At 42.2% G+C, this 13,866-nt stretch overlaps 1 pseudogene; it reads left to right on the top strand.

Moving 5' to 3' along the window:
* The first annotated feature begins 301 nt into the window (after positions 1-301).
* Positions 302-13,076, top strand: LOC114899657 (annotated as a pseudogene).
* Positions 13,077-13,866: the final 790 nt, after the last annotated feature.

Below are 13,866 nucleotides of genomic sequence, written 5' to 3'. Positions count from 1 at the left end.
TAGTGTGTGGAAACCTTTCCTCCCTCACAGCTCCCTCTCACTGGTGCAGGTCCCATCCCTATTCTTCTGTCTCTGTTTTTTCTTTTTTCTTTTGCCCTACCCAGGTACGTGGGGGAGGTTCTTGCCTCTTGGGAAGTCTGAGGTCTTATGCCAGAATTCAGGGGTGTTCTATAGGAGCAGTTCCACGTGTAGATGTATTTCTGATGCATCTGTGGGGAGGAAGGTGATCTCTGTGCCCTACTCTTCCACCATCTTCTCCTGTCTCAATTTCTAATTTCTGAAAGTACATTACATACACTGTTAGTAATCTTCACAACCATTTGAGCTGGGTAAACTGAGTCAGGAAGGTCAGAATTATTGAACGAATGAATGAATGAGTAAAAAGTTCAGTAGCTTTAACATATCTGGGACAGTAATAGTCTAACCAATTTTCAATACACAAGCATTTTTTACAATTCTGAAAACTTCCACGTAATTACAAATGGGACAAGAGTAGTCAATTACTACTTGGATAAAGAAAAGATACAAGGTAGCACAACATAGTTTACCAACTTACAAGCAGACACATTCAATTTGGTGCTAAGTCATAAAATATTCTTTTGCAATTTATGAAAAATATCCAATGGGCATGTAATGGCCAAAAAGTACAAATGATACAAATATCTATAGACATGACAATGTACAAATTGTGACATAAATCTATCAGAAACTAGAAAATCTATGTTGGTCTTATAGTTCCAGCTTGCTAAAAGATACAGGCTTTGGGTGGAAACACAAAAAATCCAGACCTGGCCATAACGGGGTTTCCAGAAAGTATGGGAACTAGCAAAGAGTATGCCTCTGGATGGCAGTGGGTGCAACATGAGATAAAACAGTGCCTTAATGGGTATGTTGTATGCTGGGATGGAAAATATAGGAGCAAGGGATATTTGGAGAATCAGACAGCTAAGTATTTGACACTAACAAAATCTACCAGTATCCCATAGGGCCTCAGGTACCATGCAAGGGTTTGAGGGATTCCAGTATTTAATTAAATCACAATGTGACAATGGGAAGAATTAAGGACAGCCTCGGGATAGATGAACTGGGTATGTTGCAACAAGACATGTCTCAGTTAACCTGATGGGTTCAAAATGCAGGAAGTGGGTATACGGGACAAGACAATACCCTAACTGTAAGAATAAAGGTTTAGGTCAGGGTAGGGCCTCATGTTCCTAAGTGTTGAAATAGAGCTCTTTAGTTTCTTCCTCCTACATGTAAGATTCTTTTAGAGGTTAAGATGATGCTGGGCCTGCAAGCTAAATTTAAATGGCTGGAACTAGGGAGAGAAAATAAGTTACATAGGCTCGGAACCAGGAAAAGCCTAACTAAGGGTTTGCCTAAATAGAATTGAATGTTGGAACTGAATATTTTAATATGTAAACATTTTACTGATACCAAAATGTGGCTTACCACACTCCTCCCAATCTCACACCACCCACCCTAACCTGCAGTAGCTATGGGTCCCTTGATTTCCATGGAAATATAGAGAAAAGAGACACTGATCTGGCTTGCAGGTATTTAGTAAGTTGTTAGCCTCACATCACATACTAGTATCATGTAAGCAGGCCATCTGAATTAGGAAGCTAGGGGGAAAAACCTTGAAAAACACTTAAAATCTTAAGCCACATCTCTATACTACACCACCTTTCACAATTTCTTCTCAGATAAGCATCATCCCCATCAGTGAAAAAACTCGTATCTCATAATCATAAAAACAGGCCTAAATATTAAATGTGTGTCTTTGGAGGTCCCATCTATGGGATATCTTCCTGGTACTAGAAAATCCCCAGAAAGATCAATCTTTGCACCCCTCCCTGAAAGCTTACCACCAAGGAAAATGACTAGATCCATAGATTTCCTCCCTCAAACCAGTTTACCTCACATATAAATCATTAGCAACTCAGCCCTTACTCACATTATCACAGTCACAAGAGTGGTTAGGGAGCAAAGCACTAACCACAGGAACTAAAACAGAGGTCACCCAGGCCAAGTTGGGCTGATGGCAGATATCTGCTCCTTATGCTTGGGTGCATAATGCGACTCGCTGCAATGCCTTTTTCACAGACCCTTTTTAAAGTTTCTCCACAAAATCCAACAGGTCATGTTCGTTCATGATGCTTCGAGATAAACAATTGTCAAGAGAAAAACATGTAATATGTCTTACAATGTTGCAGTCCTTAAAAATATGACAAGGAAATAACCATGTAGACAAAACCAGAGCATTTAAAATAATCTGTGTTCTACAAACATACCAGTGAATGCTATTAATAAGGTAATATGACATAAAACAAAATGAGAAATATATGTAAGACTGTTCCCTTTAGTGTACAGAATTCATGGCAGTTGCTGCACTATCGAGCTACTTACATCTATGACTGTCTGTTCTGGTAATACAAAATGAGGCCAAAGTGTGTCAACTTGTTTCCCACAGAAACCAAAAAATCTACATGAATCTCTTTTCTCCTGTGCCCTTTCACCTTATCTGCTCCCAGTTCTCCACGAATGTCCTCTTCCTTCTCTAATTATTCTCCTCTTCATTTTGCTTGGCCTTGCACCCAAGCATGCAAGACAGAGAATCCTAGAGGTCCAAGATTCTAGAGTGGCTGTTTGCAAGGAGGAGGAGATTACAGTAACTGCCACACTGTATATACTTCTGTGCAAAGAAAAAGGGACAGTATTCAGAATGTCTCTCATATATAAAAGAGCTAGATGGCAGGATACCTGTGTGGCCCAAGGAATCAGAACTACCAAATTATGGGCAAAATAATTGCAACCAAAGGCTGGAAGAGGAAATGTCTGCAACCAGCTCTGTCTGCTAGCTCTCTGGTATTTGCTTCCAATGGGCAGAGTCTATTTTGTGAAGCATCAAGCACTGAAAAGAAGACTCCTGCTGCTGGAAGATGACAGCAAGTAACATTCATGAGGGTAGGAATGCAAGATCAAGGTTTGTCCTAGACACAATGCCCATAATGGAAAAAAAAAAAAAAAAAGAAAGCAGAAGAGAAATGTAAGTCCAACCTGGCCCATCCTCGCCCAGCCCAAGGAAGGTAGGAGTCAAGGAGACGAAACTAAAAGAGAAGAGCCTTGGACCACAACATTCTCCACAAGGTACACTCAACAAACTTCACCCTACTCTTTAACCAAGTTACAAAAAGAGCTTCTTAATCCCTACACTTGCTCCTTAAAAGCTGCTATAAGTTCACTAATTAGATACGATTTCAGAACAACTGTAATAGTTCAAACTAGATGGCTCTTGCCTTCCTAAGGATATTAATTAAATAAGATATATATAGCTCTAAGTATATGATACATAAAATATAATACTGTGTAGGATATAGGTAACTGTTAGTAAATTATATTAATGAATGTCTGTAAGAAATGTTGCAATGATTTTCCTAATGTAGGAGCCTGGGGTAGGTAAATTGGTCTTCTAGGATTTCCTCCCCAGAGCTCAGAAATTTAGGTGTTGTTTTAGCTATCCTACACTCTCTCCATCCACCCCAGCCTTCCTGTTGGGGATTGGATCTCCCTACTGGCTATCTCATACCTTGAAACTGCCTGCTTTGTGACATCATTTTCCTACCAAACCCACTACCACTTGGTAGAGTCTTGGGGTTTCCGTGGAGTCGTCTGTAAATAAATTTGGATCATCACAAGTGACCAGTGACAAGTAACCAGTGACCTTTGTACTGGACACATGCGCCGTTCAGCTGCAGCCACTCAGACATGCTCTGGTGTTGTCTCCTCATCCCTTGTATCTGCAGTTGATGCTTCTTCTTCTCTGACCATGTCAGGTAAGAAAAGAAACTTTTTTAAATTTTTCATTAGATTTATTTTGCCCCTAAATTTACTAGTAGATTCAAAATAGCATGGAATAATGAGGGAAAGTATTGAACTAGAACTCTGGGGACTTAATTTCAGTTTTGATTTTGGCATTTACTAACTGTGTGACTTTGGACAAATCATTGACTCTCTCAGAAAGCCTGATTTTTTCCATATCTGTTACATTAGGATAATACATTGGTTGACCACTCTGATCCCTTTCTTTTCTAATATTGAGCCTTAAAGGGTACCCATGTAGAAAATGAAATCAGAGACTTCTCAAGAGTGTTTCAACAGAAAGACAGAAAAGCCAGGTGACAAAGAAAACTAGCAATATATACCAAGATGTTTCATCTCTAATGGTCTCCCTCCACTAATATTTCGACTAGTTGAAAAGAGAAAACAGGGAGAGAGGATGGAGAGTGCTGGGCTATAGGGAGGCCCAGAGTCAAATGTAAGGAAGTTTAGGATTGTTTTCATCAACTTTTCACCAGAAAAGTCATACTCTGTTTTTTTTCTTTTACTGCCTCTCTGAATACAGTTGGTACTTGACAGTTTTGAATATAAACATTTTAGAAATATGTTCTAGAAATGATGCTTCCTATATACAAGAAACCAAAGTGGTTATCTAGGGGTCTGCTTTTCAATGTTTTATTCTTTCTAATTTTTAAACCATGTAGATGTTTCTCCAATTAAAAATTTTAAATGATATCTTCTAAATTGAATCAGAAGGACTATTTCCTTTGTGTGATATGTAGGTTCTAAGGCAAGGTTGCTTTTCATCTTTACAGTTCTTTCCTTCCTAACACAGAGAGCACATTGATCAACAGCCATCGTTCGTTTTTAGATCTTAGCTACCTAAGAAGAAAAAGTCAAGCCCCACATCTCTAATTCCACATTGAGGGAATTCGCTGGCGGTCTAGTGGTTAGGACTCAGTGCTTTCACTGCCAGGGCCACGCGGCACGGCAAAAAAAAAAAAAAATTCCACATTTATTTAGAACAATATTGTGGAGTCCTTTTGATGTTCTTACATTTGAAAATCTCTTTTAATTGGATTCTACTGATGATGGTGTTTTTAGGTTTTGGGATGTCATCTTCTTGGATGTTGAAGATGATTATAATCTAAGCTCCAGGATAAATACAAAAACCTTCTTGATGCTTTTTAAGCTTCCTTTCTGCTTATTATATATTTCTATTCTTTGAAACATATATTTCTACCAGGCTTAATACCTGTTACTTGCTGGGTAAAAATATGAATGAGCACAATATTGAAATTCTTTTACACTTATTATTTTGCTGTCTGCTTTGTACTAGTTTTCACTGAAATACTTGTCTGCATATATTGTGGCTACCTATACATTCACATTGATTGAATTTTGTTGCTTTTTATGCATTTTTACTGATATATCTTCTCTGTCTGTATGTATTGGCTAGGAATTCATTCAAAATCACCTTCTATCGTGTTTTTTGGTTAATAGTATTCACTAAAATACAGTGGGCAAAATTCACTTTCATAACATTGCACGTATGGTACAGAATGTCATTTATTAGTAAACTCATTATGCTTTGATACTTGCCACATACCCCAGTTTTCATAACTATGTATTTCGTTTTCGTTATGTAACATGTTTTTCATGATTTTTCTTTGTCTTTCTAGAACTTATTGTATCTTCCTGCATATAAATCATACACAATATATCAGTTTATTCATGTATTATTACTGCTATTATTATTGGTGGTGGTGTTATAACCACTTTACAGATGAGTAATCTGAAGTAATCAGATAACATTTTTCTTTCCAAAAGCACTTAAGAAATTCACTTTCGGGTAATCATTTTGAGGTAGGATGAGAAACCAGGCTTGAAGAGGGTAAAAATGACTCTTTAAATTTACCAGGTGGACTGAGCTATATGTGAACTCTAGGTAATAGCGTGGGAACTGCACAAGCAAAGTGAGACACTGAAGATTACAATGGTAATAGCCGTACTGTTTTCTAATGGACAAAAAAACTGCCTATAGTATAAGTTCTATTTCTCCTGCTTTCTGGCAGTATCATGCTCAGAGTAGCGTCCTGCCAAGGAAGTCAGGATACTTAGGTTCTGAAACCTGGTAAGGATACTAACATAATGAGAGAACTTGAACAAGTCAACCCGACCTCTCTGAGCCTCAGTTTCCTTCCTCATGAAATGAGACTGTGAAAATAGAAGTTCTCTAAGGACCTCCTAGTTCTAAAATGCTTCCAGTCTAGGAAACAGCATAGAAGTCAATACTAGTGCAGGCTGAAGGGAAAGATAGGGCAGGGAGAAGGTTGCTTCCAGCCTAGAGAACAATGTCTGAACAATACCACTTGGGTCTTCTGCCCATCTGTGCCCAACATGGGAGCACAGGCAATTAATACAGAAGAGTGTAAAACTGCTCAGTCCTTACAACCATCATAACGGTCTGATTTTTGGTTTCTCAGTAAGTATTGACGTTAGAGGTGTCCTGATAGCAAGAACCTTAAGATAATGCTGTTCCTCAAACATAGTGAGAATTTATCAATCTCCCTGATTTTTTCATTACCCTCTTGTTCTTACAGAAAATTTCCAAAATCCACCTGTACTTGGAACTCTAAATTCTCTGCAGCACTCTCTTCCTATGGTGAGCAATGCAACTTCCCTAAAAGGAAGTGTCTGCAACTTCTCCAGAGTCTCTGCTCCTGCCGTCAGTTTGGCATCAGCTATGGCTACCTCTTTCCAGACACTCATGGGTAGTGCCTACCTTCACCAACAGTCTAGCACAACTATGTTATCTGGAGTCACTGACCAGAGCCATATCTCCACTTCAGCTGCTTCCTATCCAGGTGTTCTTGACTGGGACATCACAGGAAGCACTGAAAAGAATTCTTCTTCACTCGGAGACTTTACCCTGGCCGTCACTGACCAGCACACAGCTGCTTCCTCCATGTTTATGGCAGCCCAGTATGATAAAACTGCAGGCACCAACAACGTGGTCCCTCTATATCCATCATTTTCTGCCAGGCTTGCTCAGGGAACACCATCTCAAATTCCAAATCAGGGACACAGCCTGTCACTTCCCTACCAGGAAGGAAGCCAGGTATATTACTATAACTAAGGCACATTGGGGTCTTTACTGTATGGAGATCTTGGCTCCTGCATGCAATCCTATGGCTCTGTGTCATACACATAAGTAGGGCCTCTGTGCAACCAGAAATGATAATGGTACTAAAGGAGATTCAGCCCACAAATATCCAACCACCAGCTTCCACCTCTGGAATGTACTACCTTGTGTCTGCTCAACCCATCACAGAAACAAGTTTTCAAGGTGAGTACAAACAGCAAGAAATTTGAACAATGAGGTCAGCAATCAAAAATGGGTTCAAGTCTACAGCTGGAAAGTGATGTATAGACAGGTAGAATTTAGATCCTGAGCCTTTAATAACCACTACCTTCGCTCAGGGCTCTCTGTTTTTAGACTCTATATAAGAACACCTAGGGCTTCCCTGGTGGCGCAGTGGTTAAGAATCCGCCTGACAATGCAGGGGACACGGGTTCGAGCCTTGGTCTGGGAAGATCCCACATGCCGTGGAGCAACTAAGCCCATGTGCCACAACTACTAAGCCTGCATTCTAGAGCCCGTGAGCCACAACTACTGAAGCCCACGTGCCTAGAGCCCGTGCTCCGCAGCAAGAGAAGCCACCGCAATGAGAAGCCCGCACACTGCAACCAAGAGTAGCCCCCGCTAGCCACAACTAGAGAAAGCCCGTGTACAGCAATGAAGACCCAGTGCAGCCAAAAATATTCATGCATAAAATAAATAAGTGCAAAAAAAATAAATTAAAAAAAGCACACCTAATTGAGGTGGGAAGGTGGGAGGGACTCTCTAAAGGTCATCTATGCTACATGTACAAGAACCCCAAGAGCATACCAATAGGTACCACATTTTTCACTGTTGTAGCCGATCATTCCCCCTGTACTACCACAGTGTATCACTCCCTTCCCTGATCTACTGCTAGAGTCTCTTTGGAAGGTGTTTCAGATCTCTTATTATGATAGTGCCAGTTTACCTGTCCTCACTTCCTTAAATTATACCAGGATTTAGGACCTTGTGGTCCGGGATCCTGTCCAGAGCAAGTAGGCTAAGACTCTGTCTTTGTTTATATATTTCATCAGGAAGGGCTCTACTCCCTCTCCTAGTTCATGGCGTGAAGTGTTCTTAGCCTCTCAGGAAAGTGGGGAGAATTGAAAGGACTCTATATGAGAATGCTAGGCTTTGTAAAACATTTCATTTTTTAAAAAATAAGACTCATTTTTTATTTGACTTCTAACAATCCTATGAAATACAAAGAAAGCCAAGAAATCAGTGACATGAAATGATCACCAGTAAGAATTACAACAGTCTCCACTTATCTCGTAGCATAGGGCACTGTCTGTGATTCTTAAGAAGAGTTAGTAGAAATGCCTTGCCCATCTTGCCCCTAAACACCAACACAGCAATCACGTACCTTGAAAGGTACGTGATTGCTGTATTGGTGTTTAGGGGGAGCATCTCACTTACCAGGGAATGACTTCTACCTTGATTCCTTTGTAGGGATGGAGACTTCCCTGGTGATGAAAAATTCCCTGGGATTGCAGCCTCCAAGCCAGACATTTTGTGTGACACAAACTCAAGAACTCCCCAAGTCCTGCAGGGGCAGAAATATTCAGATAATTGAGAGTAACCCACCACCTGAATTTGGGGACATTTCAGGGACAGCTCCAGTCCAGAGTGCCAGTCGTCTCCTGGCCCTGCCTCCAGCTCCAAGCCAGGGAAAAATAGAGAGTAAGCACTTGGAGGTTATTACAACCAAGCTTTCAAAGCCTCTGGATGCCTACCAGGTCCCAAGAGAAAACCAAGAGCCTCCACCACTCCCTTTAGGTATCCCTGATATTCACCAGCTCCTGGCCTGCACGGATCCCCTCAGCCAAGAGGAGAAGCCTGCTTCTGAAAATGCTGATCTGGGAAAGAACAGCCTGAGTCTTGAGGACCAAGGGACAGTTGAAAATGGGATGTAATCTAGCAGTGGTTTTGCAGATATTACTACACTGGTGGAGGATATTCACCTTCCCCAGCTCTTTAATTCTTTGAAACATCTTGATCAATCCAAAGGTCACAACGTGATCAAAGCCAAAGACACCAGAGCCATTAAGGCGAATCAGGTGCAGGAAAAGCCAAGTGTCATAAAGGTTCCTTCTGATCAACCCAGGAAGAACAAACATAAAGCCTCTGAGCCTATCAGTGGTACTCCCAAGGCCAAAATCTAGCCAAAGAATCCAGAGTGCCTGTTAGGGGGAGAAGCTGTTCTATGCAATGCTGCAGTCAGTGACAGGGCTCCTGTGAACATGGCCAAGGATTCTAAAGGGAAACCTCAGAAAGCTGCATCCAGAAAGATCAGCAAAATGAAGAGCCATGGGCAGGAAAAGACCAAAAGGACCAGAGGAAGAAAGAAGGCTGAAGAGAATAAGCAGTCCGGGAACAAAGTCAAGGCAGAAGAGAAGCCAACAATTCCCCAGACGAAGTGAAAGGAACACCAAACTGAGCTTATCCAAGAGAGCTTTAAAAAGCCTCGAACCTCCATAGGCATGCGTATGCTGGGGTGTGTGAAGGTTTTTCATGCACTGGGGAAGAAGAATGATAAGAGAACTGGGCTCTCCTCCTGTCGGGTCTTGGGAAATTCAAGCAAACCTAAAGACCCCCAGCCACCCCCAGCTATCCAGCCATGGCAGAATACCCCACGTGAGGGTAAGGGTCCTGAGAAAACTCAAGTCAAAGCCCAGAAACCAGACAGCAGTGCTGAAAGAGTGTCCATCTCCACCCCAGTATGAGCTGCTGCCTCCTGGGAAGGTCAAGTTGATATCTCTGCCTTTTTCTCCCTGGGACAAGCCTCAAGCTCAACCTGCTCCTCGGAGGCCACAGTCTCTGGCCTCACATCAGCGTGCTGTTGCTGACCGTGCCCACCCTGCTTCTACTAACTCAGCTCAACCTGCTGTAGTGAGTTCATCCTAGCCAGCTCCTGCCTCTTTGCCAGGTCCTGCCAAACCATCTCAGCCAACTGTGACCAACCCAACCCAACCCAACTGGGTTGGACCGACCACACCCAGCCTAGTGTCCCTCAGTCTGCTGCTCCTAGGCCTGCACCCTACAAAACTTCATCTTGCACCTCTCTCCAGTGGGAGCCTGTTTCCCCTGCTGTGACTAAGCGCCAGTCCCCAGCCAAGCTCCAAACCGCATTTCTACTCCAAGACTTCAGCAAGCAATGAATTCCATGGAGGGAACGCAATGTTCCTGAGGCAGTAATGTCAAAGCCCATCGAACACAAGCAGAGGCCAGAGTGGGAGGCCATGAAGAGACGGGCTCAAGAAGAACGTGAGAATGCTGCCAAATACACCTCTTTGGGGAAACTGCAGTTTTTCATTGAGAGGGAAAAAGAAATGGAAATGGCTGACTACTACAGATATGTAAAGTAAGAGCTACTAGGATTGTTGGTGCCACCTTGGGTACCAGCTGTTCTTCCATGTATAGATAAGATAGGTATAAATTTCTCTATTTATTTTGATGTATATTCAAACAATAAAACTGAATAAATGTAATAGAATAGGTGAGTAATAAAACTTTTGAGATTCTGCTAACTGTGGTGTGTTTTTTTTTTTTTTTTTTTTGATGGGGTTGGAATCAAAGTCTGCATGAGAAAGGAAGGACTGAAAGTTGGATGGGAGAATGAAGGAAAGGGGTAAAAACTGAGGAAAGAGAAAGGAACTTGGCCCAGGGCTAGGAAGGCCAAAAGACATTTATGGATTTATGAAAGGAAGCAGGAGTGAGGATGAAATGGCAGAAGTAAAAAGCAGGGTCAAAGGTCAGGGTTGAAAGAACCAAATTTGAGTAGAGTTGAAGATGACAGAAGGTGACTCTAGGTTTACTAGGAGAAATAGAAAAGGTCTCTTGGGGAGGTTGGCCTTAAGTCTCACAACCACCAGATAGGTATTTAAGAAAACAGGAGGTTCAGGACACATCTCTGAAAGGTTTGAGTTGCCTTATTCAGGTGTGATTATAGTGGGGGGATAGGGAAATCTACGAGAGAGGTGGCTAGGACTCAGAGTTATCCTAGGGGCAGCTGACAACAGGGGCAGAGCCAAGGGAACTGCTGCATCAGGAGGCCCACAAATAGGGCCTGGTATATACATCACCATGTACTCAACACCTAAGCACCAGGGCAGCTAATGCACTATTCAGTTAATCCTGGCAACGACAGGCAAGGCCAGTATTCCTGTGCCACTTCACTTAGAGAGGTGCAGCAAAGGGCTGAGGTCACGTCGCATGTGGAGGTACAAGGCCTCAATTGGAGGCCCAAATGCCTCCGAAGTCCTCAGTATTTACAAGTGCCCGCAGGCGGCCAACCTGGCTTTCAGAGCACAGCATCCTGAGGTTACTGGTGGACGAGATCAAACTTCTGGACGGGCCTAAATATTATCTTGAGGGGCTTCCTTCATTGACCAGGGCGTGTGCCGCCTTCTGTAAACATCACCATCAACTGAAACACACGAGAAAAATCCGACGGAAGCGTCCACTCTCACGGGTGAGAGCGGTGGAGGCACGCACACTGGGCAGCCGCTCCAACAGCCACAGGACCCAGGCGCCCAGCGGTTCACGGGCTCCCTGGGAGGCCTTGTGGGGCAGGTCGAGGGAGTGAGGATGGGGTGGGCGTCAAAAGGAATACAGTGGGGAGAAGGGAGAGATGGAGACAGTGGATAGTGGATAGTGACCATGGGAAAACTGGCAATTTTCATTTTCAAAATTAATTTTTTGAGATGTTATTCACATGCCATAACATTCACCTTCTGAAACTGCAAATTCAATGTCATTTCGTACATTCACAAGCCTATGCAACCATCACCGTCATCTAACCCATCACGTTTTCATCACCCCACAAAGAACCCCACGTAAACATCAGCAGGCCCTCTTCATCCCCTCCTCCTTCAGTCCCTGCAACCATTAATTTCCTTTCTGTCACTATAGTTTTGCCTTTTCTGGACATTTCATGAAATAATACAAATGTGACCACCGTGTGTGGCTTCTTTCACTTAGCATAATGTTTTCAAGTTCGTCCATGTCGTAGCATGTGTCAGTACTTCATTCCTTTTTATGACTGTATAATATTTCACATATACACCACATTTAAGAAATCCATTCATCCATTGATGGGCATTTGATTTTTTTACACTAATAATCTCCATTTATTGACAGTTTATTCTGTGCCAGGCAGCACCAGGCTAAGTTACTGACCTCATTTCACAGATAAAGAGGCTTGGAGAGTGTGAAGAGTTTGCCCAAGATTAAGAGCTAGTAATTTGGGGAACTGGGGTTTGAACTCAGGCGAACTTCAGAGGTAATAAATTCACATGACAGAACATTAGAAAAGGTACACAAGGGTATTCAATGAAAAGTCACCCTTTTCCCCACGTTTCCCAGCCACACATTTCCCTCCTCAGAGACATCTGCTTTTGCCATGCTGTGGATCCTTCCAGAGAACAATTTATACCTCAACATGTATGTATCACAATTTATTGACTAACCTGTCCCACTGATTTGAAATGTCACTTTTATGGTATAATAGATTCTTTTTTTTTTTTGCGGTACGCGGGCCTCTCACTGTTGTGACCTCTCCCGTTGTGGAGCACAGGCTCCGGACGCGCAGGCTCAGCAGCCGTGGCTCACGGGCCCAGCCGCTCCATGGCATGTGGGATCTTCCCGTACCGGGGCACGAACCCGTGTCCCCTGCATCGGCAGGCAGACTCTCAACCACTGCGCCACCAGGAAAGCCCTATAATAGATTCTCATACATATTTATATTACTCTTTTCAGAGCTGTCCTGACTCTTTTTTGCCTATCTTTTATGTTTTCCATTTCTCTAAAATTCTTTTTATCTTCAAAAATAATTTTTCCTTTTCCTGTTTGTTTCTCTTAAGGCATTATGTTCATTCACTCATATGATTTTATTTAAATTATTTACTTTTGGCGGTGTCGGGTATTAGTCGCAGCATGTGGGCTCTTCGTTACAGTGTGTGGGCTCTTCCTTGCAGCTCGTGGGCTCTCTAGTTGTGGCGCGTGGGCTCCACAGCACGTGGGCTCAGTAGTTGCAGCGTGCGGGCTTAGTTTGTCTGTGGCATGGAGGATCTCAGTTCCTCAACCAGGGATCAAACCTGCATCCCCTGCATTGGAAGGCAGATTCTTAACCACTGGACAACCAGGGAAATCCCCACTCTTGTATTATTTTAAATTTAGTCCTCATTTCTGAATTTTTTTTCTTTTATTTTGAATTCTGTCCTGAGTTCTAACATCTTACCTAATTCTGGTTTATGCTGTTCGTTCACCTTTTTTTCATTATGGTAAAATATACATAAAACAAAATTTAGTATTTCAACCATTTTCAAGTATACAATTCAGTGACATTAAATACATTCACAATGCTGTGTGACCATCACCACTATCCAAATTCAAAATAATTATGTCTAAAGATTGAGCAGGACCTCAGAAAGATGGAGGCAGCAGCATAGTTTCTGAATCTCTCCAAACCCTTTCATGGAAGAAGATCAACTAAAACCAAACACCCATAGGTGGCATTTATCAGCATTTACCATTTCCAGAATTTTTTCACCATCCCAAACAGAGACTCTAGAGCCATTAAACAATAACTTCCCATTCCCTCCTCGATCCATGTTCTTTCATCTTTTCCACTGTTTTTCCTAACATCTTTTAGCCCACTTTGAAATAACAGGTTACAGTTTTGATCTGTTTTGTGGACCTGTTTTTTCCAAATTTATTTTATTGTCTGAAGAGATGCTATTCTTATTCTCTTTTCCCTTACACTACCTCTGTATGGGATTTGATCCCAATCCTTTTCTTTTATTGATTTTTGGATGAAAATAGTTTTAAAGCACTTTGAAAAGGAGGTGCGAGGCCATGTG

Source organism: Monodon monoceros, unplaced genomic scaffold (assembly GCF_005190385.1).
Source record: "Monodon monoceros isolate NGI ecotype Baffin Bay Population unplaced genomic scaffold, NGI_Narwhal_1 Super_Scaffold_1, whole genome shotgun sequence".
Taxonomy (NCBI): Eukaryota; Metazoa; Chordata; class Mammalia; order Artiodactyla; family Monodontidae; genus Monodon; species Monodon monoceros.
This window is presented reverse-complemented; position numbering and strand designations above follow the sequence as displayed.